We start from the raw sequence: 14,685 nt of genomic DNA, 5'->3' as shown, positions 1-14,685 counted from the left end.
CGCCATCGCTGCCTCCCCGCGCGCCGCGCGGGCGGACCGGGGGAGCAGAGGAGCGGTGCGGGGTCGTGCGGGGGGTGGGGACAGCCTTCCCCGAAAGAACGTCTTAGCGGAACAGGAACTATGCCCGGTTTTGTCAGTCTAGACATGCTTATCGATCTCAGTATGGCAAAGAGCTTTAAAGGCACGTCATGACTTTCTAAATGCTTATTTCTCGTGACGCGTACCTGAGGACTGGCTTTTCCACGGGGATGGGACCCTTGGGATCCCTCTCTTGTACTGCTTTCGGGAATCTCATCAAGCCTTGCCGACGTTTCTGTGGGGGGGATTGGGCCTCCCTTCCGCATCCCCGAGAGCTGTGGCAGCATCTCATTCTGCCTTCATCAGTCCTGATTAGTTGGGTGGATGGGGTACTCCGGTCTGATTTCCAATAGTAGCTTTGGATTTAGCAGGGGAAATCGTGTGCCCGCCGCAGGGAAGCTGCAGTGGGCTGCCCGGCAAAGAGCTGGGCTGCAGATGATCTCCGGCAAGAGAACAAAGTGACAGCTGTGTCCGTGGAAATCAAAGCTGTTAGTCCTCCTACTAGAGCAACCAAAATTTGCCACCCCAAAAGCTCTGGTGTTTCAGCCCCTTTCACCACAGCTCTCCCTGAAGGAGTTGTGCCAGAGCTAGCAGAGGGAAAGTCAGACAGACGTTTACTCCTCAGCTCAAGAATATCGCAGCTAGGAAAAGACTCTGCACAAGTAAGTTTACGCCATGTGTAATCCTGCTTGAGCCAGGATGTTCCCTGTCTCAAAGGAGTGGCAAGCTGGGACCCATCTCTAAGAAATTGCAAAGTGGCTGTCTTCTGGTTGCTGATATGTTATTCCTCTGTTTGCCACTTCATTTGCCTTTTGAGGCGTTCAGTCCCTTGTTTTGGGCTTTCAAGGCTCACAGCCAAAATTCAGGTGACAACGTTATATCCCAGAGGCTTAGGTAAGAACGGTGATCTGGCATTGTGACCTGACTCTGGCAAGGGGTATTTCCCTGAATTCCCCAGGGCTCCTCCTCATGCTGTGGCTCAGTGCCAGTACTCCAATGCCTTGGAAAAGCAGCAAGAAAGACCCAAGCCAAGCTCTGGCAAGGTCTCCGTGCAGGATGTTTAAGAAGCTGCCTTTATCTTTACAGGAATTGCCAGTTTTACAGCCAGGGCTTCTGCAGGGGACACTTGTTTCCTCCAAATTCTCTCTTTTCTGAGAAGACCTGAAGAGGGCCGATAGGAAAGAAGGGGAAAATCTTTTTAGTAGGGCCAGCTGTGACAGGACAAGGGGTAATGGTTTTAAACCAATCCAGGGTAAGTTTAGACTAGATATAAGGAAGAAATTCTTTACAATGAGGGTGGTGAAACACTGGAATAGGTTGCCCAGAGAGGCAGTGGAGGCCCCATCCCTGGACGCATTCAAGGCCAGGTTGGACGGGGCTCTGAGCAACCTGATCTAGTTAGCGGTGTCCCTGCTCCTGCACGGGGGTTGGACTAGATGACCTCTAGGGGTCCCTTCCAACCCAAAACATTCTGTGATTCTAAGGTGTTAAACAGGCAGTGGAAGTACAAACTCAAGTGGGATCCAACAACCTGGTGGCCAGTAGGCAGGGTAGTCAGCTCTGTGCTGCTAGCTGCACTCTGAGCTGGGGCAACAACTGCCTTTGGGGTGAGTGCTGCTGCCTGGCTTCAGTGAGGGATGCAGGCATTTTGCCAGCTGGAAAGGATGGGGGAAGGACATCGCTGACATTGCCTCTCATTGGCTTCCCCTCCAGAAGGATAGGCTGGAGGAGATGAACACCTGACTACCAAATGTCATCCTGTCATTTGTTGCTTATTAACAGCAACACTGCACCTCACTGCCTTTAGGTGTGGAAGGTTCATTGTGGGGCAGGCACAGATACCAGCACCTCCAGCGTCTAGCTGCAATGGGTGTGGAAGCTGCTGCTTGCAGAGGAGCCAAAAGCTCAGCCCCCAACCAAAGACCTACCAGAAAATTTCAGCAAAGAAAGTATTTACAAGGGGAAAATCCCATGAACCCCATGGTTTCCTACCAGACTGTCCCCATTGGCATCAGAAATGCTTGAGCCCTGGAAACCACCCTGGCTTTCCCTCAGAGACGGCCAAAACAGAGCTGTTGCATTTCAGCTTGGCTGATTTTTAAGTCGCATCTGGATGTCAAGGTGTCAATCCAAAACTATGTTCATTTGTCCAGGAAACTTTGGCCTTTCTCAGACGTGATACCAGGCATGTTGTAGAAAGTCCTGAAACACAAAAGAATCGTGGATGCAGACAGCTGTCTGCTGGCAATTTAAAGAAGTGTTTGTCAGAGCTCAGGGAAAGACTCTTCCCCAAGAGTCTGTCAAGACTATGATCTCCAGAGCATTTCCAAGAAGGTCCTTCTCAGAGACTGGGGCAGTGACTAAAGAGACTGTCTCCCTTGCAGGGATGCTGCGGGGCAAGGAGCTGGGGCCAAATGGTTTGCTTTTTCCCAACTGGACCAATGTGTTCCTGGAAGCATTTGCAGGCCAAATGCCAGGCTACACTGGGGAAACCCAGTGGCCTGCTCTGCAGCTCTCCCAGGCCTTCTCTCCCAGGGGTAGGGCAAATTCCAGGGTTACCACAGGTGACCTCCAGCAAGCAGTTGCCCAGGTGTAAAAGTCTGATTCAGAGCTGAACACCTATGCCCAGCTTGCTACGAGCATAGTTCTAGAGACCATCAGGCAGAGCTCTAATAAAGACCCTAGCCAAGGGGAAGCTCCCCTACCGCTTTTGGCTTTCCGCCCATCCAAGGGTGGGGAAGTGCCCAGCAGGAGGTTTTCTGTGGAGTGTTTTCCAGGGAATTTTCCCACAGCTGACGCTCCCTGCCAAAGGACACTGGGGATTTTACAGCAGACTCCTGTCTGCCTGCGCAGACCAGGAGCTCCTCCTGTCCTGAAGCATTCTAGAGGAGGCACACAGACACAGAAAATGGTGGGAGAATGGGAGAGCAGGAGAGCAGCACTGTGCATTGGCCCTTTCCAATATGCTGAGGCTGACCCTTCCCATCTACCTGGCTGGTGTAAAATCCTCCAGTGTCTCAAGCTGGCCATAAGAGAGATGTAAAGCCTGTTACTCGTGAGTTGAGTCACTCCTCACAGAAAGGCTGTGCAAAGCATTTGGCCCCAGCTGCTCTCCCTGCAGAGTCCCTGCAGATGTTTTGGGAACAGAGACATACCAGGCTCCTTCAGGCATATCAGGGAGCAGGTGGCTCTTCCTGCTGCATTTTCTTTCTCTATCAGGAGGTGCCTGCATATACAGAGGAAGCCAGTGCACAGCAAAATTTGGGGGGAGGCTTTTCTGTTCAGATGCCTCCGGCTCCTTCAGCACTTAATTGAATTATAAGCTTGGCCTCAAAGAGCATCCCTGGAAATGCCAGGATTGCTTTGTCACTTAGCCATCTAATCCTGCCACGTGGCAGGAACAAGTGTTTTGCTATAACTTACGGAATCTAAAGCCTAGAAAATCATCCAGAGCATGAGTTCTGCGCTTGACCCTGGGAGGAAATGGTGGACAGCTATCTGGATATTTTTTGTAATAACTAAGCACTAATAATGGTGAGGCATTCCAGGGTTTAAGACAGCATTTGTTTCTTGGATGACTTCATATTCCCACATGGTCTTTGGGCAGACAGACTCAGCTGAACGGTCTCGAGTTTCATGTCACATCTAATCCAGTCTAAATAGGGCTCCTGATGAAAAGGCTGGTCCTGCTCTTCCCTACTCACCTGCTCCTGCTGTTTCCCGTGCTTCAGGTCTGATAGCAAGGCAGGTGAAGGGAAAACAATTCAGCTGGCTGACTGGGTGGGAAGCAACTCCTTTTTTGGGTCAGTTTGTTTTCTTGTGGACTGGTAAGCTGCAGAGACGGGGCACCATGTGGCTCTGGTGCCTGGTAGTCTGCAGCAGAGGAAGCACAGGGAGAGAATGTGACCAGACTTGACTCAAATACCTGCTGTTAGGCACAGTAGGAAATTGCGCTCCAACTCATATATCTCCATAGCTTCCATAGCATGGGCAGCTGTTGTAAAAAGCTAATTCTGAAGTGATCCTGTTGCTTGCAGGACTCCAGCAAGCTGTATGCACCCATCTCCACCACCTACTAGCGTCTGTACTCCTAATTGCCTGCAACATACTAAAGTATCTGTTGATCAGACATATATATCTCACATTATGAGTCTGATCAGCAATGCAGCATGGATCTTAGTGCTGCGTTCTTTATGGAGGGCTTAATTTTAAAGCTCAGCTTATTACTATATTGCAGCTTTCCCCCAGGACCTGGTAGGCTTTGTGAGCCCTGGGGTTTCCTTCCTCCACTGATTCATCCCCAGCCCTTGGGATGAGTAGTTGAACTGGATGTGGCCTGCTGCTATCTCTTGCCTTTCCCGTCACTGGGACAGCCTTATGCTGCTTCAAGACCCACAGTACCTCTAGCACTAGGTTTCTGCCCCAGGCTGTACAGATTTCAGACAGATGTAATATCTGCTCCCTGGTGGTGATTGCCTTTGCTTTTCTCTAGAGCAGCAGTGATCAGCCCCAGCTAGAAGTGGGATGTGGTGCAGGTACAGTGGTGCTCTCCTGAGAAGCACCTAAAAGCTTCAAGGTGCCTGGGATGTACCATCCTAGAGTTGCATGGTCACCACTTTGGGATTAGCAAGGATTGATCAGTTGTGTAGGAGAGAACAGGGTGCTTTACGCCCCTGTGTAGGGTTGGGATGTGCCATTTCCTCCTAGGAGTTTTCAGATTTTTCAGTGTCTGCTTCTTTCCTGGTGCCACACCATCACTTTTTTTCCAACTCCCACTTTTGGTCTAGAGATACAATTCTGACATGTTTTAGAAGTGTTTTATGGCTTTTGCAGTGGACTTTCTGGAATTCATAGCTAAGGTGCTGGTCTGCAGTCTGAAGAGGTCAGCTGCTGGTATACAACATAGTCTGGGTAGATGCAAATAGCCAGACTCAGAGTGATGAAAATACTTCTCAGTCCTTCACGACTGCTTTCCTTCTCATTACTTAGTTTATCTGAGGTGCAGTAAGGTCTTGTTATCACCTCCTCAGGATACAACAAATTTAACAAGTATTATGGGGATGCTTGCAACTCTGGACAGCATCCATGTGCATATCTTTAACGTCCCAAAGCTGGATACATTCAAGGACAGGAGTTGACATCTCCCTGCACTGGTGGCACCTGTCATTCTACCCTGGCTTTCACACAAGTATGTATTGCCTAGGGTTGCTCAATAAATGCTCTCTCATTTTTCCAGGGACAAGGACCCTATCATCCAGATGTCACCTCCTAACACACCTTGATACAACATGACTCAAGGGGGCTGCTTTGCTGCAGTTCAGCACTGTATATCTATTTTTGTCTTCAGATGTAACCTGGTACATACAGTTCTGTCAGTACAAGTATTAGGCCAAGGGCTTTACATTAACCCGACAGCGTGTCGTCTCAGGGCTTGTCTTGGTCTGAGCTTGTTTTAGCTGCGATAACGACTATTTGGTGTTTGGGTTACTGTTGCCTAAATTTTTTCAGCTTAGCTCAGTGAACGCCATTGAGGACAAAATGTTCCAGGGCTCATCAAGGGCCAGCTGCTCCCTGAGGCAGAGGGAGCCAAGGGGGCTAACAGGGCTGCCAGGGGCCTCGCCAGCCCCATCTGCCCCCTCTGAATCGAGGGGCAGGGCAGGCGCTGAAGGGGCAGATGAGGTCAGCCCGGAGTCAAGGCCGTCCAGTCTGGGCCAGGCGAATTCATGGAGACAGGGCAGCCCTGAGGCCAAGCTGGGAAGACAGCCTGCAGGTCAGGGTCCAGATCGACCAGGCGCATGGCCAGATGCAGGCGGTGCTGAGAGCAGCACTTCCACAAGACAGCTGGGGTCGAGGTTGAAGGCCCCGGGCTGAGCTGAAATGGGGCGCCTGGCCCAAGGGCAGAGGCTGTAAGGGGGGCCCTCCGGGAAGCCAGCCAGGGCTGTTGGACTGTTGAGGCCTGTTAGTGCGCTCAGGCCCCAAATAAACATCTTCCATTACAGACAGTCATTGCATAGTTCTTTACCTTAACTAAGGCTGGGGAAGGTTGTATCGCAAAAAGTGACAACATCTACTACAGAGGACTACTGTGAAGGTGCAATCTTCTTCCTGTGCTGGGTTACGTACTTCTTCCTCAGGAGTATCGCCGTGCTGGGCATGATGCTAGCGTGTGCTCCCTCTGTGCTTACCTGGGGAGGGAAATAAATCCGAAAGATTTTGCTGCTGGCTGTAAAGTTCTGGGTTTAAGTCCACAGTCTCTGAGCGAAGAGCTACCCTGTGCCCAGGTGTCAAAGTTTAGCTGGGAACTAATGAAAACAAAGCAGGCTTTATTAAGAAAACGTACAAAAATAGCCCCAAGCAGGGCTCAGGCAACCATCCTACAACCACCACTAGCCTACCTTTGGTGAAGAAATTGTCACATCACGGACTTAGTGTGATATCCACGTTCTGCTTAGGGAGAGCTTATGTCCTCCTTGAGTGTCAGGACTCAGAAGGACAATGGCAGGCTAAACATAAGGGCAGAGAAAAGGGATAGATACTAGAGATTTAGTGTACATCAGTCTTAATCTTATTTTCAGGATGTTGATATTACTGTGACTAAACTAATGATAGTCATCTCCTGTGTTTTAGTTAGACCTTAATTAGACTAATGATGAATTCTGAGCTCTGCATATAATCTGTGTTCCCTTTTGCCCATAGCAAAATTTGGGTTATAATGTAGGGAGTGTCTCACCGGTACGAGAAAGAATGGCATTGATGTTACATAGCATTCACCTTCTATACATCTGTTACATCTGTGGTGATGTATAGGAGAGGCAGCACTATGTGGGCTAGCTGAGGATGATATACTGCCTTGCATCCTTCTCACAAGCCACCTTACCTCCTCAGTTTCCTCTTTGACTGCTTCAGCTCCTCTGGGCAAAAATTACCATTTATTTGTGTGGCACCCCACAGAGTCAGTTCTCTTTTAACTCCTTTAGGTCCTCTGGTGGAACAATGTATTTACCTATGGTCAGAGCACGTTCCACCTCTTGCTTCGAGGAAGAGAGGTTGAATGTGGAGGATTTATCCCTCAAACCTCAGACAGTTTTTGGTACTATCATTGCTCCCAGAACTGGCATCAGCACACAGGGTGGGCAGGGGGTAGGGAGTTGATTTCCACAGTTTGCTCTGCCAAGAGCATACAGAAAGAGCTGAAACGTTGGAGGAGTGTTCAGTGAACTTCTCCAAGTCTTGTGCAGAAGTGAAAGATTTAACTTTTGCTGCAATCTTTATTTACAGGGCTTCCTTAGAAGAGCACATTCAATGTCAGCTCCTATTTCTTATGTTCTCCTTGACTGGAAGCAGCTGCAAGGATTTTCCTCATATTTGTGATGGTCTAGCACATCTCAGGCAACTTGTGAACATGTTTAGATAGTTCCCTCCCATGTGAGACATGACAATTTCCTGGGAAGACTTTCGGGCAACATGGTCTTTTTCAAAACTGTCTCTTCTGGGTGTCACAAAGACGCAGCTGAAAGCAGGGCTCTGACCTATTCTTTTTACTTTACTTTTCTGCTGTGTTCAGCAAAGCTTGTTCTGTACTTACGCACAAAACCTTTGTAATGTTCATGCAGAGTAACCTTGAAGTTAGAAGAGGAAAATCACAACTCTCTCTCTCGCCATCACCCCTGCCTTTGGATGGGCAAAAATGTGAATGCCCAAAAGCAGATAGAGGGCCATGTGGCTTGAGAAGAGCACAACTGTCAGGAGCTCAATTCTAAATATGGGGAGTAAAACATGCCTACCAGGATGGAAGAGAAAGGATTCATGCCTGTGTAAGACCACACAGAACCCTGTTGAGTTAGCTTTCATTGGAGATCTTGTGCTAGGGAACAGGATAATTTTGGTAGCAGTGCAGCAGCAGAAGCAGCTGCATGGCCTCAGAAGTGCCATGGAGAAGTGCCCATCAGAAGTTATGGGTCTAGTTGTAGGAGGAAACTACACTGTCTGCAACTCTCGGAGTCCTTATGTGCACTGGGACTGAACAGGAAGTGGTGGTGAATCTGTTTTGTTCTCTGTCAGCACCTGTCTTCTGCATGAGTGGAAATAGCTAAAGACCAGAAGGGAAACTTTCAAATTCTGTGGTCCAACAGCAATAGGACTGTGTGCTACATTCAAAGAATGTTAACCAGTGGACCTTCCACAGCACTGAATTGCGCTTCATGGTACTAAACAAGTGGTGGTTGAGCCCAGTCACTTGTAGCTGGGCAACAGCAAATTCTTGATCTATGGTTAGTTTCCAGGTGCTCCCAGTAACTACAAGATTTGTGTCAGCTTCTGTTTTACAGCCGATCTGGGAGGGAATCTTTATTATTTATGTATCTGTTCTTAATGGGTCAGTTAACTTATAATTTGTCATAGTGCTTGGTAAACAGAATCCAACAGACATTTTTTTGTGTGAAATAGTATTTAAATTGTCTGTTATCTGGCTGACAGCAAGTTCTGGAAATGTGTGATGCTGCTTACATTAATATCAATGATGACTCATGGTTTGAACTTTAAGTTCAGGTTAGGTGCCAGTCAACATATTAATTAATACAGGTTTGGAAGCCTGCCCCAAAAATGGAAAGGCACAGGATTTACACATTCTCACTTGTTTGTTCCACAGGACATGGATTGTAACTGACGTTTTGTGTGGGCTGTGGAAAGGCAGAGGCAAAAATAATAGCAAATCACAAAGTCCTTTAGAAAAATCAGAATGACTGATCTTTGCGTCCTTTGAAAAGCTTTCATTGCCTCATTTTGTCTGAACAAGTCAACCCAACTGTACTCAGTTAAAACTATATCTCTGTTACAAAGCTATCTGCCACTTTGACACCAAGTATAGCCTTTATTTCCGTATTAGACCTCCTGTGGCCATCACATGAGTTCATGATGCAACCCATTAGAAGTTCTTCCAGTTAGTAACCATGTCAATAATTGAGAACATAAGTACTCTCCCAGCACTGTGCTTGTGAAGCTCATAAAGAAAACTGAGGGCATTGGGCCACTACCCCTTTCAAAACAAGGAATAAAGATGTTTTCCTCTGCCATATGAGCTTCTCAGCTGTAGGTCATATTGCTCAGAATCAGTCAAGAAACCAAAGTTCAAAAATAAATGCTCTGGCTTTCATTCTACTATTCCTATGGCAAGCCTGTAGTTTGTCTCTAAGCCCTTTTATATCCGTCTTGCATAAGTCCTAATTAATGTTTAATTCCTTACCGAAGTCTTCCATTAGGGATTCACTTTATTTCTGGGAGGCACAGGGCCATCACAACTAACATGTATCATTTGTTTGACAGTTTTATGGTTCAGTTGGAACAATTTACAGAGCTGTCCATCAGTATCTTCCCCGCAGCTTTGCAGCCTTTCTATTTTAGTCATGAACTGCACAACAGAGCAGAGTAACAGGCCACTAAGAGATACTTAGAAACTGAAGGAATGAAGTTCAGAAAGACCACTGGAAATACTTTGCCTGATGATTTATTAATCCATTTTACTTTGTTTTGCAAAAGGCTTAATGCTAGTGCATTAGAAGAGGTGCTGTGTTTCAGAGACATCTCAGCAGTGCAGGACTTGCAATGTTTTTGTGTTGTGGGTTTACACGGTTCTCCCTATCAAGTAGTAGCACTAACTTTCACCTCTCCGAAGCTGGGTATGACAAACACCAGTGCTGTCTTAGCGTGGGCTTGACAGTGCACTGTGGAAGGCTGGTAAAAGCCTTTTTGCACTCTTTAAGTGTTTGGGCATCATCTGGTAGGGCAACAGCAGGAAAGAAGAGAAGAGATGTCAACACCTTCAGCTGTTAGGCAGGTCTGCAGGCCCATTGCTTTGCAAAGCAGGAAGAAGCCCGTGCCCTTACCTCTCCAGGGCTGCACAATCTCTAGCTGCCTGTGAAATGGCTGTGCCTCTCCACTGGGCTCCCCAACAGTCTCTTTAGGTATTTGCATACAATTCGCAGGCCTATCCCCTCTGCCGCACTACCTGGCTTAGACTCCTAACAGACCTTGTATCTCGACATACTTACCTGTGGTCACAGTTTTACACAAGCCATAAATAAATGGTTACAGTTTGTGTTAACCTTCCCATTTCATTGCCATTCCAATTTATAATGCGGGATATCATTGCCAGCATTTCATACAGCTTCCCCAGGAAGCCCTCTCTTCTTCAGAAAGAGCAATGACCAGTCCCAGGGCAACAGCCTCTTTGCCCGCTGCTACACCATTTTATACAGTGTTCTCTTAGGGGCTTTTTGTAATGGCAGGAGGAGTCTGCCAAAACACAGAGTGCACTCATGTGGAAAGCAAAGCTTGGGATTTGCACCTCAGACTTGTATTCATGCTTAGCCTGATACGGAATCAGAGAAACCGGTCCTGAAAAGTGTGTGTGCATAGTGGATCACAGGCTCAAGCAAGATGGGCATGTTGTGTTGCTTGAAAGATTGTTGCTATGCTTGCCCACAGGTTTCAGTCCAAAGAGAAGGTGTAGGTTGTATCTGTGGGTAGATAATACATGGGAAAATTCAGACAAGGTTTTCCCATTTGCACAGTGGTGGAGTGGCTGTGCTCAAGTTAACTGAGCACTCATTTTCAAGGAACGGAACTCTTAAAATAATACATGCTAAAACTGGCAATTTTTGAAGTTCAAACAATATATTAAAACTGAAGGCAAGGTCATCTAGCTTCAGGGGTTTGCAGGTGCTTCCTCAATAGACCTTGTGAATTCTTTTTCACAATTAGACTTCTCAGTTTTACCACTTTCTGAAAATGAACTGGAGCACTGGAGTTGTGCTCAAACTGGAGCACAACTGCTTTCCTTCAAAGTGCAGAGCAGCTTTAGCAGCTCAACAGACATGAGTGTTGCACACTCATTTGGGATTTTATGGGCATATGCTTCTGTACCATCACACGCTGTGATGCAGCCTACTCTGGCCAGGGCAGGATCATCAGAGGGTTTAGATTAGCACAGTGCATCAGTTTCCAGTACGCCTTGCACTTTTAGGGCCTTCGCAATCTGTCAACATGATTAGTAAAAATGTATATGCATGCCCACAAACAAACACATATGTAGGTATTCCCCTCATCAGGGGAGTCAACTCTGTTTCTTGTCAATCAGACATTGCTGTCTGCAAACAGGTCTCCTTGGAGTGATGACATCCTATATTATCACTTTTCATTTTTTGTCATCAGGCGTATTTTGCTGGTCCCAGATTTCCACATTACTCCTCACAGTTTCTATCTGACCAAATGGGTGAGAAAGAATGATTTTTTGGGGCAAAAGGGGATGCAAAGGAGCAGCACTAGAATGTCTTACTTTCCAAACCATATCCTCTTCTTTGGCTTGTATTTTGCAAACTTCAGCCATACTGATAAGAAATTCTTCAGAGTAATTGGAATTTTTTGGTTAAAGGTGGAAGGATGAAACAAACTATAGAAACGAAAGAAAGAACATAGACCCCAGTAATCTTTTTGATAGCTTTTTATGTGACAAGTAACAAAGTGTTCTGTGGGTACAAGCAACCAAAGCAGTAAAATCTAGAGATGTTTATCAGACTGGCTGTAAATGCTAATTACTTTCCCCTCCCAAAATTAACCATTTTATTTTCAAGAGAAATCACTTTGTAAAACAGAATTTAGTGTACTTGAAAAACTTTGCTGGCCATAGAGGTGGCCAAGGACAATGAAGCAAATTTGCAAAAATTGTGTCTCTCCATTCCATTTTTGCTTTCTTTCAAAACTTTGGCCTTGTCCAAATTGCAAGGCTTCTACCCATCTCTAAACTAGGGGGTCCTGTTGGCTGAGCCAGCAACACTTTAGTTCCAGCAGATGTTAGCTGTCATTGCTGCTCACTCCTCATGGGTCTGCTCAGGGAATTTCACCCTTTGCTCTTCCTTGTCAAGCTGCAGCTCATTGACAATGTGAATATGTTAGACAAGCACTGACACACTCTTGCCTGTCTTGGTGCTGACGTTTGACATGGCATCAACTTGCTCTGAGGCCCAGTGGATCACAGGTGCCACTTTGTGTCACTTCTTCCTCTTCATCCTGTCTTCCCTTAATGTTTTACTTGTGGCCCTGGAACTTCACAGCTGAATTTTCACCCCTGAAGCCAAGGGGTGTCCTGCCAATTTCTATTTACCTTCTTCACCACTTTTCATTCAAAACTGCTGCATCTTTTGTAATATGTATGAATGACAGTTGAAATCTGCCTGGCCCACTCTGCACATTGCAGCTCAACACATGCTTCAGCTTCGATTGTCACTGCATATTTACATTCCTCCTTATGCAGGCAATGCAGGCTGAGTTAAGATAATGTGCTACTGGGTGCTCTGCCAGAAAGCAAAACACAATAGCTAGTTACAGCACTCTGCTGCCCAACTGTATTAAGACATGTAGCCCGGAAGGCTAACACAGGACCCGCTGCACCGCCTCTGGAGGTCTGCAAAGTCTAGAGTAGATCTAAGAGGCAAAGCATTGTTATCCTGTTGTGCTAGATGAAACAAGGGGAGGAAAAAGGGGTGGCATCTGTCTGGCCTAACCTAAACTACCCAGAAGCCAATTAGCTAGTTCCTGCAGAACAGCCTCCGAGATGTCCCAGTTCTAAGTCAAGCTCTGCAGCACCAGATCTTCTTCCCCTGACAACAGAGAAAGCCTTGAAATGGACAGCTCATTTCTGGCTAGCTAGAGTTTGATGGATTTCATCCCCACTAAGCAGATTATCCACTTCTGCCTGAAGCCCAGATGGGAATATCTCAGCTCTGCCTAAACCTGAGACCAGATCACAAAGACTGTGGCATGGCAACTGATCACCAAACACTCCTGTCTAATCCCAAGCCTATGCACAAAACTTGAAGCCTGTCCCCTTCAGACATTGCCTTGCTCATAGTTAGTAGTCAGTGGCAATACTTGCATAACTAAAGCAGATGATATTTTTAATTAATTTTTTCACTTCCTCCGTCACTCAGTCACAATAGTCATTATGAGGTTGCTGTTATTCTCCTTTCTTCCTTCCAAATGCTCTTTCAGAGCACAACAGGAAAGATGGTTTCTGACCATAATGTCGTCAGGGCTTTCTCCTTACACTTTTTGGCCAGAGGCACAAGAGGTATTGATGGCTCAGCCTGTCCTAGAAACGTCTGAACTCATAAGGTTCACAAAACCATGCAGTAAATGAAGTGTACAGATCTCTGTAGCTGTCAGACAGTCATTTAACAAAAATAAAGCATTGCTACTTAAAGAAGAAAGTCAGTCAACTTTGCTGATGGCCTCCATGCCTCCCTCACTAATATCAAGGTGTCCATAGGAGAGATGGAGAAGAACCTTATCAAAAGCAAGATCCTGCCACTTTGCTCTTGTTAACCCGAATGCACCCATTTGTGCTTTCAGTTACACCGTTACTGTTCTCTTAGTGCAATTGTTCCTCACATAGCAGAGGATAGATTTTTTTTTTCTTTCTCTCTGAATTACCACAAGATTTGGATCTTAATTTGTCATCCATTTAAATGGGAGTGGGCAGCTAGTCTCCTTTAGCGGCCTTAAAGTGCCCTCCTTCCAGATGCAAACTTAGGCCAGCCCCAAAAGGTTAAAAAAATCATAACTTGGGCATCCCAAAGTAACACTTTTCAGGACCACTCTGGTCACTTACACTAGAGTGTCTTTGTTCTTTGTGCCTCTGCAGATGGTGATTGATTGAAATTCTGTCAGTCCCAGAGCTGTCTTTCTCAGTACACTTTGTTTGAGAGCCAGCAATTAAGTAATGAATAAAGTGGATTAAAAATATTTTCAGCTGAAGTCTGGATTTTTGGCTAAGTGGTACTCTCTGCAGAAGGATGGCACCATTTTCTAAGGGTAAGAGAGTCCTCTTCCTGCCCTTCATATAAATCAACTGAAATTTGAAATATTTCACATAGGAGGCATGTCACAATGAGATTTCATGGGAGGTGTCACGTGGCTGCTTGCTCTTCTGAGGCTGCTGTATGTCACTGCAGTCATGGCATGCTCCTTTTCTCCTCACCAGGAGCTCTGTCAGGGACTTAAGGTATGGCCAAATACTTCTTTTCCTCATTCTTCATTTTTTACCTAAAGGAAATTAAAATGTCTTTTGAAAATGTGTGTGATTTTCTGACAAACTGTAGACATGGCTCAGAAAAATAGCTCTGGGCTATTTAAAAAAATGCTCCTAAGACATACTGGCAGAATTTGAGTGCAAGTTCTGTGGCACAGTGCAGACTCTGTTTTAGCACTGAGAGAAAAACTTTCAAAGACAACGAAATTCCCCAGAGACTTGCACCCATTCTTTCTGGAGAAGAAGAATGTCCCCTGAGAAGAATTCTGACCTAAGTTGTCAGCTGATGGGAAATCCAAGCACACTTAATGTGCTTTATTGCATGTCAGGGATCTGGCATCAGCGCTGCTCTAAACCTGCATACTTTGATAGGTTTTCATGGAGTCAAAAGAAAAACATTTACACAATTTTTCAGTTCTACATGGAATTTTAACAGGACTATTGAGGTCTGACTGACTAAATTCCTGTTTATGTCATTAATTTTTCTTCCAAAATGTCTCAAGCTTTTGTGTCTTTAGTTTTTG

This window comes from Egretta garzetta, unplaced genomic scaffold (assembly GCF_000687185.1).
Source record: "Egretta garzetta isolate BGI_Z169 unplaced genomic scaffold, ASM68718v1 scaffold585, whole genome shotgun sequence".
Classification (NCBI taxonomy): Eukaryota; Metazoa; Chordata; class Aves; order Pelecaniformes; family Ardeidae; genus Egretta; species Egretta garzetta.
This window is presented reverse-complemented; position numbering follows the sequence as displayed.